Raw genomic sequence first — 21,409 nt, forward strand, 5'->3', positions numbered from 1 at the left:
TGCTGTAATTTTTGGAAATTTCCAGATCTTCAGGTTGTTCCAACTTTAGCTTTTGCTCTTGTGCTATTTGAAACAGTGACATTTTCTATGGCCAATTAGGGACAGAGTGATGTATTCACATATGTATCCAAGGCGGATAGATTGGACGACAATAATTATTCTCTATGGTCTTTCATGATGAAGAATGTATTGATTGCAAAAAATCTTTGGGATTATGTTAGTGGTGAAGAAGTTTGTTTTGGAGTTGTGGCTCCTACAACACCTCCTCCAGGAGGATGCGGTTAAAGGCCTGCTCCAACTCAGCCACTTCCCCAAAGATCAGCAACAAAAAAGGCTTGGGACACATGGGATGCTTAAGCATTGTCACTGATTGCATTGGCAGTTCAATGGTCTATAATTCCGCATATACGGTTTGCAACTTCTTCATGAGAAGCATGGCTCACACTTGAGTAGATGTTTGCAGGAAAAAATGAGACATGCACTTGTTTCTTGTAGAAAGATCTTGAGAATGTGAAGATGGATGAAGTTGATTCCATGCAGGATCATCTTAACAAAATTTAGGACTTGCGTGAGTAGTTAATGAATGTAGATGAGTATTATTCGGATGCATAGTTGATCTCTACTACTTTGAATTCTTTGCTGCTCTCTTATTTGGCCTTTCATATGGCCCTAAATCTCACCATGAGAATTTCTCTGCAGCCACGTACCTTTCTTCAGTTGGTTAGTATGCTTCTAGAAGAAGAGCAAACAAGAAAGAATAGTGGGGTGAATGTTATAGCCTCTGAATAGGCTTTTATGGCGAGGTAGAAGGGCAAGCACAGCCAGTCAAAAAATACTTTGTAGAGTTTTGGAAGTTCAAGTACTTCGCAGAGCAACAAGAAACATGGGGCTAAGCAAGCCAGGAAGGGCAAGTGCCACTATTGCAAGAAGCTAGGTCATTACATCACGGAATGTAAGAAGCACATTGCCAAGGAGAAGAAGGAGGAGCCAGGGATGTCTGTTTTTGATGCACCTTCTATTGAGAAACCCTTCACCCGCAGTTTGCATTTTTTGCGTTTCTGCGTTTTGCGTTCAGGGTTTGCAGCCCCAAAAAGGGGCGTCATCCTAGACTCATTGTGCCTATTTATAGACCACTCTCTCATTCATTCCTCATGACCTATTCATTCAGTCCGTCACCTCTTCTCTCTAGCCTCTTCGTTGCCCTCATACCCCTTTAGGAGGACATTGTGGTTCATGGTTCGTGGTTGTCTTCATCATCTTCCTTGCGCTACGGCACCCTTGTTTCCTTGTATCACATTCACTCCATGATTCAGAACTTCATCATTCCATTCATCAGAGTTTTTCTCTCTTCTCTTCTCTTCTCCATGTTTGTCGAGTTCACTCCGTGTTTCTCCCCACAAACCCTGCTGTCTCACTAGTATGTCATCTTTTGACATGGTATCAGGGTTGGATTTGCTCAAACAGTGGCAAAGATTCGCTACTCCAATGAAGGCAAAGACCGGTGGCGGGGTTGGCATCCACTTCTCTTCTTCCGCTGCATCAAAATCTCATTTTTGCAGGTTTCAAGTGTTTTCAGCTTGCTGTCCACACCCCTTTTGCGGAGGACATCACAGTCTTAGTTGTCCCTTGCTGTCATCTACAGTTTGGTGCTTGTTTCTAGCCTTCCATCCACAGTTTGCAGTTGTTTACAACAGAGTGACTGTTGTTGATCACTCTCCATTTAGAAAACAATCTCGTTTTTGTAGATTTCAGGTATTTTAGGTTGCTGCCCACACCCCGGTGCGGAGGACATCGCAGTCCAAGCTGGCCATTGCTGTCTACAACAGTTTGGCACCTGTTTCCAGCCTATCACACAATGTTTGAAGCTGATTTTAGCATGCTGATTGCTATTGCTGGTTTTTTCCTGAGTTTTTAGTATTTCTCTCTTCTCACCTACGTTTTTCTACTGGTTGCAATCTCCTATTGCTGGTCGCATCCTCCTCCCACTAGCAGCTCACTTCCAATCCTTCCACTACCCTCCCAGCCCTTGAGGCGGACATTACAGTTCATGTTTCGTGGCTGACCTCTTTCTTCTTCACAGCAAGGCACACTGGTACCCATGGCTTCTTTACCAATAGATGACCAGACGACTAGGTGCTCCTACTGTGGCATCATCGGATACACCACCGATGCTTGCCGACTTTGACCTTTGCTCCCCACCCCCCCGGAGTATATGCATCTTCCACCATGCACTTCTTGTGCCACCTCTCCTTCTTGGGCCACAGAGATGGTTCTGCATTGGCTATTAGAGTACTATGCTCAAGGCAATAAGACGCATTCGATGCGCTTTAAGTCCTTTCGAGCACATGGAGGATTAATTGGCGCTATGACCTCTTGGAGATCGTCGCAATGCCAGCGGCAGTCTCCTCCCTCCTATTTTTGGGTACAGTGGCTACCACGGCCCGTGGTTTTGCAATCCCCTCCATCGAGAGACGGTGATTGTTTGATACTGTCTCCTTGTTAGTCCGCTCCTTCGAGAGACAGTGGCTGCTCAACTCCTTCCTCTTCTTCGGCTTCCTGTCCGCTCCATTGAGAAGTAGTGATTGCTGCCCACTCATTGCTCAATCTGAGCCCCACCCTTCTCCACCCTCGCCTACTTAGGCTCGAGAAGCCACCTCTGGTAGTTCTTCACCACCCTAGATACCTTCTTCGGCACGATTGGCGGTATTTCCTTCATCCTCAGACATTTCGGGGTCCGTGATCCATGAGTTTTTGGATTCCCTATCTACCTTAGAGAGGGATCTAGAGGGGGATGATCTTTCTTTGCTCTCCAAGGGGGCATCTGTATCTATTGTGACTTCAGAGGGGGCTCCTATTTCTCTAGTTTCACAAGGGGTGCCCACCCACTGCTCAGTCCTTCGCACACCTTGGCAGAGGCCTTTTACCTTCTTTTTTTACCCTTGGATGGGGTGGATTCCTTCCAACGGTCATCTCACCTATTGATACCTAGGATCTCTAGGATCTACATAGATCGGGGCCTTGGAGGTTCATCAGCTGCGACTTGGTGATGAGGCCTTCATATTCCTTCTTGCATGGTTGCATGAAGCTAGTGGCTTCTTTCCCGAGGTTGAGTTTCAGGTTCTCCAATTCACTCTGTCTACTGTTCTTTACTGCAGGTTACCTTTCAGGTGGAAATCTTGGATCTTAGGGATCCTCTACATTTTCTTCCTCCTCTTTTTCTTGCCTTGGTCACTTGGTCAGCATGGAGCCAACTCCTGAGATCGAGTACGGGCATATCCTTATGGTTCTCGACACCACAAAAAGTCCGATATTCCTCCTATGCATTGTGTGTTTTCATCATCTTTGTACTAGGGCACTTGGACAAGTGAACAATTTTCCCATGAGGGACATTGTCCAAGTGGCACATGGTGCGTGAGCATTCTTCTGCATGTAGCATTGCATCTCCACCTCACTCTTTTCTTCTTCTCCTTTTTGGGCTTGAGAGGGGGTGTTGAGAAACCCTTCACCCTTCATCCGCAATTTGCGTTTTTGCGTTTTGCGTTTAGGGTTTGCAGTCCCAAAAAGGGGCGCCATCCTAGACTGATTGTGCCTATTTATAGGCCACTCTCTCGTTCATTCCTCATGGCTGATTTATTCAGTCCGTCACCTCTTCTCTCTAGTCTCTCCGCTACCCTCACATCCCTTCAGGAGGACATTGTGGTCCGTGGTTCATGGCTATCTTCATCATCTTCCTTGTGCTACGGCACCCTTGTTCCCTTGTATCACATTCACTCCATGATTCAAAACTTCATTATTCCATTCATCAGAGTTTCTTCTCTCTTCTTTTCTCTTCTCCATGTTTGTCGAGTTCACTCCGTGTTTCTCCCCGCAAACCCTACTGTCTCGCTGGTACGTCATCTTTTGACACCTTCTACTACTATAGAGTCCTCGTCTTTTGTTGTAGACCATGACTACTATTTTTACACATGCAGTTATGACTCTTCTTGGGCTGATAGAGCATTTAATTATACTGAGGATGCTAGCACTTGGTTCTTTGATAATGGTGCTTCTAAGCACATTATATCCAACGGGGATTTATTTTCCTTTGTTATTGCAGCTCATGTTAGCAAGTTTGTGTAGTGTGCCAATAATGCATCTTACCCTATTAGAGGTGTTGGGGAGATTGTCTTGAAAGCCATAGATGGCTCTACTCTTCGTTTACAAGGTGCATTATATATGACAGGCATAAAGAAGAATTTGTTGTCCGTTTCTTCTTTAGCAAAGTGTGGCATGTAGGTCACATTTGATGATGACAAATGTATGGTCAGGGATAAAGAATTCTTAGACTTCGGTGTTGCTTTTAAGGCAACCACCAGATTACAGATTGTGTATTTGGATGTATGTGGACCTATGTAGACAAAGTCATTGGGTGGATGTTGTTATTTCGTCACCTTCATTGATGATCTTACTCGTTTTTGTTGGGTCCGCTCATTGGTGAAAAAGTCAGAGTTGTATGATTCATTTTTGGCTGTTGTTGCACTTTCTGAAAATCAATCTGGCTGCATGATTAAGACTCTCCGTTCAGACCAAGGGGGGGAATACATGTCTTCCTTGCTGAATAATTTTTTGAAGCAGAAAGGCATTGTCCATCGGTGTACAGTAATGCACGCTCGTCTTTTTGTGTTTCCTGAATCCATAGTATTTGGTTCATATATGATGGCCTAGAGCCACCTTGCTGTTTGTAATATTTTTATCCTTGTACTTTGTAATCTTGTTATCTTTGACTTTTTTCTGTAATTAATACAATTACCCATTACGAGAGAGAGAGAGAGAGAGAGAGAGAGAGAGAGAAAGAGAGAGAGAGAGTATATTAACGTCTCTAAAAGGCCAATGTGGCCTATGAGACCAAAGCAATACATACAATGATGGTGTGTTTCTCATCTAGAACAAGAAAAAGATGAAAAACATATATATAAGATTGAAAAATGAAATAGTGTCCTATAAAAGGGAGACATGTCAGTGATCTGAAAGTGAGAGTAGAGAAAGGAAATCTCTCCATCAATGATATGTCTGTTCTCTAAGGAGGTGTATCTTTGCATGGCTGAGGCGTCTCGGCATCTGTCTCTTGTGGCGCTCAATGATGGCTTTAATTTATCTGTGGTGTGGATGTCTAGGCCTTCGTCCGGGTGGACGTGGGCGCCTAGACCGGCTAAGTGCCATTGCTCTATCCAAAGGGACACCTACTACAGAAGATGAGGTCCAATGATGATGTACTCCTGTAGATTGTGTGGCAGTAGTAGTGGTATCTGCCATACTCTGTTGTGTATCAGTGAAAAAGTCAGTGACTGCTCTCTGTCTATGTGAGCCGAGCTGTGGGGGCCTCCTACTCTGTAGAATTGTTGCTCTGTGCCTCTGGAGCTCCAAGAGGAAGAATCCCAAGCATCTCTGATCCTCAAACTGCATGATCCGTCTCAGGGGTCCAAAACCCTCTTTGGACCCTCTCGAAACAGACAGTGGTATCTACCTCGTATGTCATAATATACAGTGCATCGGCAGATGTAGTGTTCCTCTGTCTCTGGCTCTCTGTGCACACAGAGAGAGAGAGAGAGAGAGAGAGAGAGAGAGAGAGAGAGAGAGAGAGAGAGAGAGAGAGAGAGAGAGAGAGAGAATGGAGTCATTGTTTGTACTCTCACTTTTGCCACAGCATCGTTGACCTATGCGCCAGCTCCATAGTGATTGTGTGGGCCTAGGGGCTTGTCTACTCCCTACATAGCTTTCCTACTGCCTTGTTTCCACACGGAGTAGGCTATTTGACTATGAGAGAGAGAGAGAGAGAGAGAGAGAGAGAGAGAGAGAGAGAGAGAGAGAGAGAGAGAGAGAGAGAGAGAGAGAGAGAGAGAGAGAGAGAGAGCATGTATGTGTGTGTAAACACATGAGAAGTCGTAACGGAGAGATGGCGGGAGCGAGCTTTGAACCCTACTGTGCGCCCGTCCTTTCTGTGCCCTCGCCGCCGTCGCCTGACCCGTCCGCGCCAGTCCCCGCCGTCGCCTGACCCGTCCGTGCCTGTTCGCCCCGTTCGCACCTGTCTGAGCCTATTCGCGCCCGTTCGCGCCTGTTCACGCCCGTTCGGACTCGTCCGCCCTGGTCTGCACCCGTTCGCGCCCGTCCACCCTGCCTTGCACCCCGTCTGAACCCTGCCCAACGTCAACCTGATCATCTGTGAGCCCCCGCGCGCACGACTGTGCCGTTTTCCTTGTCGGCGGTCCCTGCTTCTGCATGACGACCTGCCCCACGATTCCCTGTGTCGGTGCACCCGCCTGGCCCCTCGTTTGACCTGCCCAGCTGGACCTGTGGCGTCGGCTGACCTGCCCTGCGGACCTGCCTTGCGAACCTGTGATGTCGGCTGACCTGCCTCGCGGACCTGCGAAGTCGCCCTTGGCTGCGCGCCCTGACAGAGAGAGAGGTCAGTAGTATGGCTGGCCTGGATATGGATTTTATTGACCAGACGGTAGCAGCCCTTGGTCCTGATTCTGATACAGAGGAGCCGGAGGATATGGTTCCTTGCATGGAGGAGATGCCTTCTGGTTCTGACCTGCCGCCTGCGGGCAAATGCTCCAAGCATACTTCCGACGAGATAATGGGTCCTTCGGAACGTTCATATGCGCAGGTTGCCTCGAATTCTGTGGATTCCCAGGAGATTGATTGGGAGCATTTGTTGGAATTTGCCAATACTCTGCTTGGCAATTATGTCCAGCATAATCATGAAGCTTTTTCTGACTCAGGAACTGATGAAGTGCTGGAAGCCACGGTGGACCCGAAATCAGTCTTGCGGTCTTTTTCGGTGTTTTATGACCGTGCAGTTATACTCTTCTTCACTGGCAGGATCCTAGTGCTTTCCCATATCCGCCAGTGGCTGCACCATTTATTACAAGGGGAATGTGTTGAGGAGATCTTTCTTGGACCTCGCGGCTTTTATGAGGTGCTGCTGAAATCAGAGACACATCGGGCTGAGCTCCTGTCCAAGTTGCCATTGTTCTTTGATCGCCGCTTGGTCCATGTTGTGCCATGGGACCCTATGGCCGACTTTCAGCGCCTGCTTCAATGTGAGTGCCCAGTGTGGGTTGAAGTGGAAAATTGTCCGGCGGTCTATTGGCCATTGTTAAAGGATGCGATGGAAGTTGTGGGAACGGTGCTGGTTCCCCCAAGCCTAAGGGCTATGAATTGAAACCGTTTATGCATGTTATGGGACACGTCCAGGAAAAGGCCTGTGTGGCTTCGTCTCAATTGCTCTGGCATGCATCCTTTGCACTTTCGCTTGAAATGGGGCAACTTTGCAGGACACTGCTTTTCGTGTGGAAAATTGGGGCATTTTATGGTCGAATGCCCAGAGAGACAACCGTCTTCAGATGATGCGCATGTTGTGCTACCTAAGGATGACATGGTGCTTGATGCTCCGGCACAGGAGGCCCCCCGGCCACCTAATGTTGTGGATAAAGGTAAACAACAGGTCCTGGGTTTGGATTCCCGTAGCAATGACTGGCTTGAGGCATGTCCCAAAAAAGATAAAAAGTTGGATGCAGGCCTGGCAGATTCTGGGCCTAATGTTTCACAGGATTCCGTGCGCACGTATATGCGCAGGAAAGAAATGTTCTCTTCACAGCATGCTGCACGTACTATGGTTCCTTCTGCCCCCCATAATCAGTCTACAAGGAAAGTCTATACAGGCGGTCCAAAGGGCCCACCTGCTAAGCTGGCGTTTGATACTAGAGGTAATGTGATTACACCCTGGGATCGTTGTTATCCCCGTTCCACTCCCAAGGCAATGGATATTCCATCTACCTCTAAAGCGGGCCGCCAGAATTCGTTGCAATGTTAGCTGATTTTCTGGATGAAGGTGTCTTGGACACTCTCGCGGAAAAGGTGAAATCGAGGCAACAGGTGCCTCCTTCCTGATTCTCTTTTTTTGAAGATATATGAAGGTAGCCACGTGGAATGTGCGAGGCATTTGTTCTCATCATAAGCAACATGCCATGTGGACTGTCTTGCATGAGAACCAGTGGGATGTCTTGTGTGCGGTTGAGCACAAGAGTCACGGTGAAGTAGGGAAAGTTGTGGATTGCCATGGGTTTTGCCTGTTTTATGCAGGGACACATGCTGTGCACTATTCGGGCGTGCTTATGATTGTCCATGAGAAATACCAGCCTGTTCTTATTAAAAATGATGTACAGGGCCGCTTTGTGGTAATCAAAGTTTTATTTGAAGGAGAGATTTTATGGTTGCTGGGTCTCTATGCTCCGAATGACCCTGCATCCCGACGGGATCTTTGGAAGACTTTGCAGAGCTCCATGTCACTTGGCAGAAGGGGTTTTTTGATGGGGGATTTCAATATGTGTGTTGACTCTTCTCAGTCCACTTCAGGGCATTCGGTGATGGATGCTCCGGAAAGTCGGGTATGGAATGTCTTTGCTCTTCACGTACTTAAGCAAGATCTCTGGTCTTGGCTCCACCCTTCTTGTTCAGGGTTTACTTTTCATTCTGCACAATATGCAACTACCTGGTCGTGGTTGGACCGAATGTATATCATGCAAGGGGATGATTTTCTTCCCAAGATGCTGGAAATGAAAGTCTTGCAACAATATGCCTTGTCAGACCATTTCCCTCTCCAGCTTGAGATGCTTGCATAACCTATTGCACCTTTTATGCAGTTGCTGGATAGACTCCCTTTACGTTTCAACTCGTCTTATTTGAAGCATCCAATCTTTCAGGGCTATATGCAGCAATTGATTGAGAGGTTTTTATTGGACTTCGCCTCTGAGGGCTTGGCTTCCTTTGCAAGGCTGCTCTCTAATGTGCAGCGGGTTGCTCGGCAGTATGGGATCCATCACGCCTCTATTTGTCGGCGGCGTCGACACGCAACGGAGGACTTACTAGCTTCGGTCCGTTCGCTATTGGTGGACACCCCAGATGATGAATTTTTGTTGTCACTGGCGATGCGTTTGGCTGATCTAATTCAAGTATTTCAGTTGAAATCTTATCAGCAGGCCAAACTATACAACTTGACTAACACATTGCAAGATAGTGCTTGTCAGACTCATAAGTTCTTTTGCGCCTTGCATGCTTCTCCTGCTCGAGAAAATATGACTAGACTCAAGGATTCAGAAGATCGCATGGTCACTGATCCGCAGACCATTGTCAATATGTGCAGAAATTATTTTATGGATCTTCTTGGTTCCTCTCCCTCGCCTTCTAACCAGGTTACGCATGCACGCTCGGTCTTCTATGATTTGGACTGCCAGTAGGTTCCACTTGATATGTGTTGGGTATTTGACTCACGCCTCACTTACGCCTACGCTCATATGGGAGTATCGGTGATCAGTAGGACACTGGGGCACTTTTTACTCTCGGTAGGAGAGGTTTTTTCCCCCAGACTTATAGTCTTATTGTCGTATGTGCTTATGTGCTTATGTTACACACTTATGGGCACTTAGTGTGTGTCGGGTGTGAACACCCCCTACAACCCTAAGGTTTAAGGGTTGTACTTTGTACTTTCTGGTTACACTCTTTCAGTCCATTCTCTTGGGTGTCGTGCTTCACTCTGTCTCTCTCTCACACTGTCTACTGAATCTCAGCTGCACCTCGATCCGTCCATCTCACATTTGGTATCAGAGCAGTCTGCAGTCTGCAGACTGAAGCTCCCACTGTCTGCAGCCCCCGCCCTCAGATCTGCTTCAGGCCTTCAGCTCTAGCCGATAGCGCAGCTCGTCTGCCTACTCCTGCTTGTCAGGCAAGACCTGTAGCTTGTCTGCTCGCCAGCACCGCCTGTGGTATCCAAGCGCAGCCTGCCTATGGCCGCCTGCCTGTGGCACGCCACCTGTCTCTGCGTCTGTCCGTCGCCAGCGCACAGTCGCCACGGTTGCCTCCAGTCGCCACGGTTGCCTCCAGTTGCCAGCGCGCAAGTTCAGTCGGTCGCCTCCAGTTGCCAGCGCCACCCGCCAGTTGCAGCTCATGTCAGCCTGCTCGTCCGCCAGCGCGTAGCTTCAGACGCCGCACGTTCGTCAGACGCCAGCCACGTCAGTTGTCAGGCGCCACGTCAGGCGTCAGGCGTCACATCAGTTTGCGCTGCCAGTTGCAGACATCACGTAACCTGTCCTGTTCACCCACTCTGACAGCGACCTGCCACACTGCCCTATCAGCTTGCTCCACGTCAGGTATATTTTTTAACAAAATTTTTATTTTTAGTCCAGAACACAGTTCTGGAAGAGGAGGTTCATACGCGGCAGGCACAGCACAGGATACAGGTGTGCGATAAATTTCAAGCAAATTTCTGGACTGGATCATCAGAAATTTTGGGGCTTTTGTGTATTTTGAGGACAGTTGCATATGAACTGCTGATACAGTCATAGAAAGACTATTTTGACAGACATTTTGGCAAAAATTTTTGGGGATTTTGATATAATAGTGTTGCTGAGAACTGTTTGCACCTTGGGAAGCGTGCATTAAAAGACAGTTTTTTGACAGAGTACGCCCTTGCACATTAATTGCAGAAGTGTGTTTGCTGCAATTTCTGGTGCAGATTTCCAATCCATACTGCTTTGACATTGCTCAATTGTCTTTGGAAATTTGTCATCATGGCAAATCAGGGAGGTGATGTCTTTACGTATGTATCTAAGGAAGACAGATTGGACGGAAACAATTATTCGCTATGGTCATTCATGATGAAGAATGTATTAGTGGCCAAGAATTTATGGGATTATGTCAGTGGAGAGGAAACTCGACCGGGAGTTGTAGCTCCCGTTACTCCTCCTCCCCATGGCGCACGTGGACAACGGGGACCTCAGCCCGCTCCACCTCAGCCACTTCCTCCAAGAACTGCAGCTCAAAAAGCTTGGGATACACGTGATGCACACGCCTTGTCGCTGATTGCTCTGGCAGTTCAGCGGTCCATCATCCCTCACATTCGTTCGGTATCTTCTTCACGAGATGCATGGTGACTTTGGAGCATATGTTTGCAGGAAAGAATGAGACTCGGATCTCTTTCTTGAAGAAAGAGTTGGAAACTTTGAAGATGCATGAGGGTGATTCTATGCAGGATCACTTAAATAAGATTCAGGACTTGAGGGAGCAGCTCATGAATGTAGATGAGTATTTTTCAGATGCACAGTTGATATCCACCACCTCGAATTCCTTACCTCCTTCGTACTTGTCTTTTCATACTGCATTGAACCTCACCATGAGGATTGCTGAGCACCCACTCACTTTTATTCAGCTGGTTAGTTTGCTTCTAGAGGAAGAGCAAACAAGGAAAAATAGTGGTGTGGATGCTATAGTCTCTGAGCAGGCTTTTGTGGCAAGACAAAAAGGCAAAAACAACAAGGTGAAAAATGCTCCACAGAGTTCTGGCACTTCGGGCACATCGCAGAATCAGACACAAGGGGGGACGCAAGCTAAAAAAGGAAAATGTCACTATTGTAAGAAGCCCGGCCACTATATCACTGAGTGCAGGAAGCGTATTGCCAAAGAGAAGAAGAAGGAGTCAGGAATGTCTGTTTCTACTACTCCTTCCACTGCTAGTGAGTCCGCGTCCTTTGTTGTGGACAGGGACTATTGTTTTTACACTTGTAGTTACGACATCTCTTGGGCCGATAGAGCACTTAGCTTTACAGAGGATGCTGACACTTGGTTCTTTGACAGTGATGCTTGTAGATATATTACATCTCGCAGAGATTTGTTTACTTTAGTTTAGTGCACCTCCCATTGGGAAATCGGTACAGTGTGCCAATAATGCATCATACCCTGTTCGTGGTATTGGGGAGATGCAGCTCACAGCCATTGATGGCTCTATTCTCTGCCTGCAGGATGCTTTGTTTGTGCCTGGAATCAAGAAGAATTTGCTTTCTATTTCTTCTTTGACACGTTGTGGTTTGCAGGTCACATTTGATGATGACCGTTGCATGGTTAGAGATAAAGAACGCATGACTTTGGTCTTGACAGGAACTTTGTGTCATGGTTTATATGAGTTGGATGCTCTTTCAGTAGATCAGTCGGCATATTTGACATCCACTCTTACTCCTGCTATGATACAGGCGGAGTTATGGCATGCTCGTTTGGGGCATGTAAACTTTGGCAGCTTGATGCTTTTGCAGCGTACTCAGATGCTGGATGGCTTACCTCTCTTGGAGAGACCTCTTGAGCACTTATGCAAGGGATGCATTTTAGGAAAAATGCATCGTTTCTCATTTCCTCGTGATGTTGCTTTCAGAGCAACAACCAGATTGCAGTTGGTGCATTCAGATGTTTGTGGGCCTATGCAAACCATGTCATTGGGTGGTTGTTATTATTTTGTGACATTCATTGATGACTTTACACGTTTTTGCTGGGTCTACTGCTTGAAAAAGAAGTCAGAAGTGTATGATGCATTTTTGGCTTTTAGTGCACTTGTTGAAAATCAATCTGGATGCAAGATTAAGACACTTCGTTCGGACCGAGGGGGGGAATACATGTCCTCTATGTTGAATTCCTTTTTGCAGCAGAAGGGCATAGTCCATCAGTATACTACTACCTATACTCCATAGCAGAATGAGGTAGCAGAGAGGAAGAATCGGTCACTCATGGAGATGGCGAGATGTATGCTGAAGGCAAAAAGCTTGCCTCATAGTTTTTAGATGGAAGCAGTCATGTGTGCTTGCCATATTTTGAACAGATGCCCTACCAAAGCCTTGAAGACCATCACACCTTTTGAGGCTTGGAACAGCCGTAAACCTTCTGTTGGTCACTTTCGTACCTTTGGGTGTCTTGCCTATGCCCATATTCCACAGGTACTTAGAAAAAAGTTGGACAACAAGGCTGTTAAGTGCATTTTTATGGGATATAGCAATGAGAGCAAAGGCTACAGACTCTATGATCCCGTTACAAAGAAGGTTTTTGTCAGCAGGGATGTTGTTTTTGATGAAAAATCAGAATTATCCTTGGCTGGTTTGGACACATATCAGGCTGCCCGTGATGTTTTTGAAGGGCTGCTGCCCATTACTTTTGGTGATTCAGCTGGAGCTTCAGAAAAGGAACCTAATGTTCAGCCAGCTGCTCCTATGGAAAGTGCAGAAATTCAGCCATTGGCTGATCGGAATATTCAGCATCATGCTGAAACTGAAATTCAGCAAGAGCTTGCACACAATCAGGATGCTAGACAGTTACCTAGATGGTATTTGCAGACTATGCAAAATAGTCCTTTGGATGCACCCATGGCTGGTCGTACTAGAAGGCAAACTCGTTTGCATGATTCAGCACATACCATGGAGTTTGTTATGGCAGCAAGTACTTTTGATAATGAAGAGCCTGAATGTTATGAGGATGCACAACACAGTGTGCATTGGATGGCAGCAATGCAAGCTGAATTAGATTCTATTACTAAGAATCAAACTTGGGATTTGGTGTCCTTGCCATTTGGAAAGAAAGCCATTGGAACGAAATGGGTCTACAAACTGAAAAGGAAAGCAGATGGATCCATTGATAAATACAAGGCACGGCTTGTAGCTAAAGGCTATGCACAGAAAAAGAGCATTGATTATGAGGAGACATTTGCTCCTACTTCAGGTCTATGATTTCTTTGGCTGCACATTATGGTTGGACAGTGCATCAGCTAGATATCAAGACTGCATTTTTACATGGGGAACTTCAGGAGGAAGTTTATGTACAGTAGCCCATTGGTTTTGCAGTTGAAGGCTCTGACAAATTTGGTATGCAAGCTCAAAAAGGCACTATATGGTTTGAAACAAGCTCCTAGAGCTTGGTATGCAAAAATAGATGCTTTCTTGCTTGGTCAGGGGTTTCTAAACAGCTCATCTGAGTCTACCCTTTACATATGTAAAGAAGGGGGATCTATGCTGATTATATGTCTTTATGTTGATGACCTTTTGCTCACTGGAACACATGCTGATCAGATTTCAGCATTCAAACAAAATTTGCAGCAAACTTTTGACATGTCTGACTTGGGAGTTTTGCATTACTACTTGGGCATCCAGTTCATACATTATGCTCGAGGTATTGGGCTATCACAGTCAAGGTATATTGGGCAGCTTCTTGAGAAGTTTGGCTTACAGGATTGCAAGCCAGTTTGTACCCCCATGGAATCTGGACTGAAACTGTCATTACATGATGACAGTGATTTGTTTGATATACATACATATGCTCCTGCAGTTGGATGTCTTATCTATCTATGCAACACTAGGCCGGACATACAGTTTGCAGTTTCAGCTTTGAGCAGGTATATGCATCAGCCACGTATGTCACATTGGCAAGCTGTCAAGCGTGTTTTTCGCTACTTGCAGGGTACTCGATCTCTTGGGTTGCTTTATGCCAAGGGGGGACCACTGCAATTACATGCTTACAGTGATTCTGATTGGGCTGGTGATTATGATACACGTCACTCCACTAGTGGCAATTGTTTCTTTCTTGGCTTTTCTTGCATTTCTTGGCTTAGCAAGAAACAAGCCACTGTTGCCACATCGTCATGTGAAGCTGAATACATTGCAGCTTCCACTACCACAGTTGAATGCGTATGGCTTAGACGCTTGCTAGCTGATTTGGATGTATCTGTTACGGAGTCTACTCCTTTGTTCACTGACAGTCAGAGTGCCATTGCAGTGGCACGGAACCCAGTGTTTCATGCCCGTACGAAACACATTGAGATCCATTATCACTTTGTCAGAGAGGCTACATGCAGGTGATATCAGCCTTGTCTATTGTCCTACCACCAGTAATGTGGCAGACATCTTCACCAAAGCTCTTCCTCGTGACAAATTTGAAGCATTTCGCGATGCTTTAAATTTGATATCCTTTGGTGGCGGATGATCCTTGTACTCTTGATCACTCTTCACTCCAGGGGGGTTTGTTGGGTATTTGACTCACGCCTCACTTACGCCTACGCTCATATGGGAGTGTCGGTGATCAGTAGGACACTGGGGCACTTTTTACTCTCGGTAGGAGAGGTTTTTTTCCCTAGACTTATAGTCTTATTGTCGTATGTGCTTATGTGCCCAAGTAGACATACTGCCTAACCATCTCCGCTGGCTCTCCATCAAAAGTAAACTGGTGCTCAGCTCTTGTCACCCAAGCAGCTGAAGTGTTAAATACCATAACTTTAGTTTTCCCAAGGTTCACCTTAAGATCTCTATCTCTGCAAAAAGCTGATAATGCATCCAAGTGTCTATTTAGTCCCTCAGGCGAGTCAGATATAAGTACAGTATCGTCGGCATAAAGTAGTAATGGTATTAGCACTCCAGCTAGGTTGGCTCCGGCTCCACCAGTTCTGTCCACATATTCTGAAATTTCATCTATGTACAACCCAAATAGTGTCGGTGAAAGTGGACAGCCTTGTTTCACCCAAATGGTGCTATTGACTGTATCTGATATGCCCTCAGGTGTTCATACTTTGCCCGCCGTCAGTGTCTCATACAAGGCATAGATACTCCACTGTATCTCTATAGGCACATCAATGTTTTGCATTCTTCTCATGAGTCTAGCACGTGGCACTGTGTCAAAGGCCTTGCGAAAGTCCATAAAACAGCAGTAGATCTTTTTCTTGAATGCCTTGCCTTCTTCGATGATTGCCCTCAATGTAAAGATATGGTCTAGAGTTGTATATCCCCTCCTGAAGCCAGCCTGGCCTTTTGATCTCAGGCCATGCATCTCGACCCATTCACTCAATGCTTGTTCCACGATAGAGCCATATATTTTGGCCAGCATGTGTCCAATCATGATAGTTCGATAGTTACTAGGTAGTGTGGGGTCTCCACTCTTAAAGAGCGGCACAATAATATGGTCTGACCAACAGGTTGGAAATCCCTCACAAACTGCCCTATTAAAGATGTGAGCCAACGTTGGTGCCAAGATATCACAAGCATGCGCGAAGTGTTCAGCTACTAAACCATCATGATCTTGGGCTTTTACATTTTTCAGTTTCCATATGGCATTCCTCACTTTTTTTTCTGTGAAAAATCTGCAATTTGTTGGTCTTGAGGTTGAGGGGAGTGGCATAGGCTCTTGGCCAGGAACATCATAGAGTGTGCAAGCATATCCATGCCAATCATCCGGTCTAGTAATTTGTAAGGGTGGCTGGTTCTCATGCATCTTTTTCCATGCTCTCTTGCTGTCCTGTCCCAAGAACATGGAATACATTTCTGTTTCTAGTCTGCTCAGGTATTCCCGCTTCTTTTCGCGTACCAATCGTCTGAAGAGTGTTCGAGTATGCTTATGTGTACATATGCCAAGTGCCACCTCTCGTTGAAAACGTGCTCGTGTCTCTTTGCACTCATCATCATACCAGCCATTCTGTGGGGCATTACCTCGTGGAGGTTTATATGACGGTGTAGTGTGTGGGAAAGCGTAGGCTGCTGAAGTGTGTATTATCTCGGCCAATTGTCCTGTAGACTCATCCAGAGAGGCTTGTGTGTCTAGCTCCCTCAATGCATCTCGCACAGTAGTGCTGTATATGTGTGAGGTCGCTTCCACAAAATCATAGCGTGGTAATTTTGGTATGTGTGGCTGTGCTTCGTGTATATGCCCATATTGCATTGTGAAAGCTAGAATAGCATGGTCTGTTGTGCTAATCCAATTGGTCTGTCTGAGATTTCAAAGCTTTTTATGTCAGGTAGCAAGTTGGGTGATCCAATCAAATAGTCCATTGTGCTTGACCCTTTCTTGTTATTCCAACATGTGAAACCATTAGATCTTGGCCACTGTGGCAGCCCGTTAAGGATGGCCAAACCATGTGCACTTCCCAATGCCAGTAGCTGTGTTCCATATTCTGTTATCTCTCTATCTTGGGTTGATCTAATCCCACTTCATCTAATGCAATATTTCTGAACATCTCATCACTAGTGTCAAAGAAAGCAGATTGGTTGCTTCTTGTGCGTGCATTAAAGTCTCCTGCTAGTAGAACATCCCCAATTCTCATAAATCTCATTATGTCCTCATATAGTGGTGTATACAGGGATGTCTCTTTAGGGGCAAACTTAGAGTATGCAGGGGAAAAGTAGCATATGGCAATATACATGTCTCGAGTTCTACTTGTACGTAACTTGATCCACATGTATCTTGCCTCTACATCTCTATGTACCACTTGGACTGTATCTCGGAGCTCTTCTCTAAGTAGAATTGCCACACCTCCTGATCTCCTCGTCCCTCCAGGCCGCCTAGGCTGAGGGCGATATACACTTTCCCATCTATATCCATATACATCAGGTAGACGGCTGTCTTTACATTGATGTGTCTTAGTATACATAGCAATGTCTATCCCTTTGAAAGTATCCTCAAAATAACCTGCATCTGTCTTAAGGGAGCCATTGCAATTCCACAGTGTGAACTTCAGGGTCTCATAGGCCGCGCACCATCATGCTATCTTTTTCTCTGCAATGATGACTCTTCCATCTTTGTAGACAGCCCATTTACCTGCTTTCCGTGCCTCTAGAACACATGGCATATTTTCCCTCCTGTGGGCTATCTGGGCTGGGGTGAGGTCTTCATCTAGGTAGATCTTTTCTCCTTTGAGAGTGATCCTCTTGGAGAGGAAGGCTCTCTTCTTTTCCAAGTCTCCAAACTTCAAGATGAGGACTTTTGTTTTTGTGTCAGCTTTCCCGACTCGCCAAGCCCCAATGATGGGTACATCTGTAGCCCCAATTTTGGTGGCAAGAGCTGTAGCATCTTCAATTGGGGAGCTTTTCTCATCTAGTCCAACCACTCTTATGTGGAGTGCGCGTGCCCGTCTTTTTGTCTCTTCTTCCAAGGTAGCATTCATAACTTCCACTTTGTTGGCATGCATTCCTTTGTTCTTTTTTGCCACATCTATCCATTCTGCATTTTCTTTGACAGTATTCTCAACATTCTTCATTTTCTTTTGGGTGCCTTCCACCACACTTGCATAGGTGTGCATATCCTTTTTTAAAACATCCATTTCTTTTTGTAGTTCCGGTGTGATTTGTGGTTCCTTTTGTGCGTCCAGTTTCTTTTTGCATTCCTCTAGTTCTTCTTGTAGATTAGAGATCGTTGAGTCTTTCTTTTCCATGTGTGCATCCAATGTTTGTTGCATCTCCTTTTTTAGTTCTTCCATCATTTCAGCTCAAGTCCGCTCTTGTATATCATTTTCCATTTCCTTCCTCATGATACGCATTTCAGCATGGAGTATGGTCAACATCTCCTTATATAGTGTTTCATTAATTTTGCGGGATGTCTTCTCATATCTACTTGACCCTGGAGAGACATTCCAATCTCGGGTTTTACGCCCATAGGTTTTGTATCTCGTGTTCTTTGGCAGTGTATGAAACATTGTTTCCATGGTTGGTTTTGTGATTCCTTCATTGTCATTTTCTTCCATCATGATTATAGTATGTGCTATAGCATAAAATTGTTTACAGTCTGACTAGAGTAGTAAACCAGTAACATTAATTATCACTATAGCATAAACTGCCAGTATATCATAAACTGTCAATGTGACTGCATCATAAAATATGACTGTAGCATAAACTGTCAATGTAGCATAGAACTGTCAATCTCACCTAAACTGTCACTGTAGCATGAAATGTTAATGTGCGTCAGTCTGAATTCATGCAGGTCTCTAGTCTACACAGCACAACAAGGTTCACATCAGTCTGAGTACATCTGCAATCTCAGTACATTCACACGGGTCTGCATTCACGTCAGTTTGAGAGAGTCAACAGATTTCTTATACAGTCACAGTCACGACACAAAACTGTCCCATCAGTCACTGCGCATCCCTGCAGATACTGTTCACAAGGCCCACCACTGTTTACTGCAGGTACATCCCGTCACTGTTCACTTAGTACTCCTGCGTCAGTACATTTACAGCATTCTCAGTGCTCGTGCGTCAGTACCTTCGTCACAGCATTCTCACTACAGCATTCTCATTTGTCACAGTACATTCATCACAACGTGTATTTTTGTCATAGGACATTCGTCAGTACAGCATTACTACATCAGAGAGGTCATGCTTGTATCAGAGAGAGAGCTCACGCCTGCATTACTGACGACCTCAGACTTATATCAAACTTGACGACTTGTCTTGCATCACGCTGCAGTAAGCAGTGCACTCAATTTCTGTTTTGTAAGGAGGCATGACAAGATCGATATAAACGAAGGGGAGGATGAAGTGGACAGTTAAGTAGGACTCGGGCGATAAACCACTATCATGTTGTGTGCATTATGGCAAATCCTATGTTTTTCTATGAAGATCCGCTTTGAGGCAGCGCTTGTGTCTTGTCAGGCAGGCCCAACCAACGAAATGATCAAGTTGACTTGTTTGATTCTTGATGTAGAAAAAGCTACACACAGAGAGAGAGAGAGAGAGAGAGAGAGAGAGAGAGAGAGAGAGAGAGAGAGATTTACGAAAAAAAAAGAGAGAGAGAGAGAGATTAACGTCTCTAAAAGGCCAGAGTGGCCTATGAGACCATAACCAATACAACTGGTATCATCATCTCTCACCAGATAAGAAGAGATAAACTTTATGTGTAAGTTTACATGGTATATTGGAATGAGATGTATGGAAACTGAAAAAATTAGTTGGAAAAAGACCTAAGTTTAAAAAGATCAAGAGTGTAGGGTATCTCCCCTTAGTCTATGGAATCCACCAAGACTCTGCAAGCTACCTCCGACTGAGTCATCATGTAACCGGCCTGTTCACTGGAAAGGGCGGTAGTGTACAACCAAAATACATAAACGCTTTCACCCAATTTACAGTCGTCCACTTTACCTGAACTTAAAGACACATAATTAAGAAGACATACAGGAAGCTAGAATGCTCTTGTTGCAACACATACACCCTGTTGGCCCCTAAGTTAGGCGCCCCTTGCGGTATTTCTTTATTTTTAAAAAGAGAAAGTACAATGGGCTGTCTTTCACCTATTCTGGGTGAAATTTGACAGCATAACAGTACAATTACTGACCCAAATCAAGTTGACCAGGAGGGGAAACTCTTCCCAAGTCTGAATCTTCTGGTTGGAGTGCAGAATTGACCATTTCAACCTGCTGTATTTACTGGTTCAGACCTGTTCTGAAACCTGTTTACAACTCATACTGTTCCCTGTACTGTTCAGCCCACTGTAATTACTGGTTCAGTCCTGTTCTGACACCTGTTCTCAGCTCATATTGTTCCCTGCACTGTCCTGCATCATCTGTGCCAAGTGCCCCCTTGATTCTGACATCAATTGGGCTCTGAAATACCCTCTGAACAGTCCAGAATCAGTTCTGGTTTAGTGCTGTTTCAGACACTTGCTTGGTGAGGTTACCACCCTCACCTGTTCCTGCTTGTGGGCAGCAAACAACTGCTCCTGTTCCTGGAGAAAAGAGGCTCTTGCCTCATGCCAAAACAGCATATTCCACACAGCTGTACCTGAATCAGAAGAAAGGCCCTTGATTCTGCAGCATAACCATACTGTCAGGGAGAGAAAGAGAGAGTAGGAAGCAAGCTCAGCCCTCTGTGCATCATAGACAAGGTAGGCAAGCTCTCAAGAGCTCTCCATCTGCAGCTATCCCTCTTTTCTTTCACAAATGAGCCCCTTTCAGCCCAAAAACTGCACGCCAGCCCTCTTTAAAGAGGTAAGTGCACCAATTTGTGCCAAATGGCAGCACTGGAAGATATTTCCCGTTCCAGCCTTCCGGTCTAAAATTCTCCATGCTCGGTGCAGAATTTGACCTCGGCACAGACCAGAGGATTGATCCTCGTGAAAAAACGAAGATAATGGCGTGAACAGATTCTGGGGTCCAAAAATAGTAACTCCCTAAATTTTAGGAGTTGCTTCCATTGCATCCCCACTAGTCTTCTGACCATCTTTACAGACTATAGCTACATCCAAATTTGTAATGTAGCTCAACTGAAAGTGAATTTCCACTGATGACCCCACATGGACTAATCTCTTGTAGATTTGTCCATCTTTACTTTGAACTAGTCTCTTTCAGGCTAGTTCTTCAACACACTTGTCCATATACACTTTCACAAGTCTCTTCCAGGCTTGTCAATCTATAGTGCCATCAGCCTCTTCCAGACTTGTACTGGACCTTAACTGTCCCGTCTTGACTCATTAGACATTCCTGTCCGTTTCACATACTGGCCATGCAACTCAGGCGTTTAGATTTCAAGAGGGATTCTTCCAAAAAGAAAAACCAAATAAAATATGTAATAAAGAAATCAACAAAAAGGTAATAGTTGTCACAGTCTTGTGACATACCTCCCTCTCGAAATCGCAAACGTCCTCGTTTGCATGAATGTCATACATGCTTCCAGCTAACCCAGTGAACTTACACTTGGCAGCACATGTACAACACATACATGCTATCAGTCAACATTGTGTACTGAACACACTGTTAACACATGTATGTTCTAACTGTGAAACATGGCAGACTATCATCATGTGACTCCACATCA

General features: G+C 45.5%; 1 protein-coding gene across 1 annotated transcript in view; it reads left to right on the forward strand.

Moving 5' to 3' along the window:
- LOC148010660 (putative RNA-dependent RNA polymerase 1) overlaps window positions 1-21,409 on the forward strand; it is a 78,761-nt gene that overhangs the window by 10,265 nt on the left and 47,087 nt on the right. The gene's annotated exons all lie outside the window — the stretch shown is intronic.

This window comes from Lygodium microphyllum, chromosome 29, assembly GCF_053477565.2.
Source record: "Lygodium microphyllum isolate KBCC chromosome 29, Lygodium_microphyllum_v1.1.10, whole genome shotgun sequence".
Taxonomy (NCBI): Eukaryota; Viridiplantae; Streptophyta; class Polypodiopsida; order Schizaeales; family Lygodiaceae; genus Lygodium; species Lygodium microphyllum.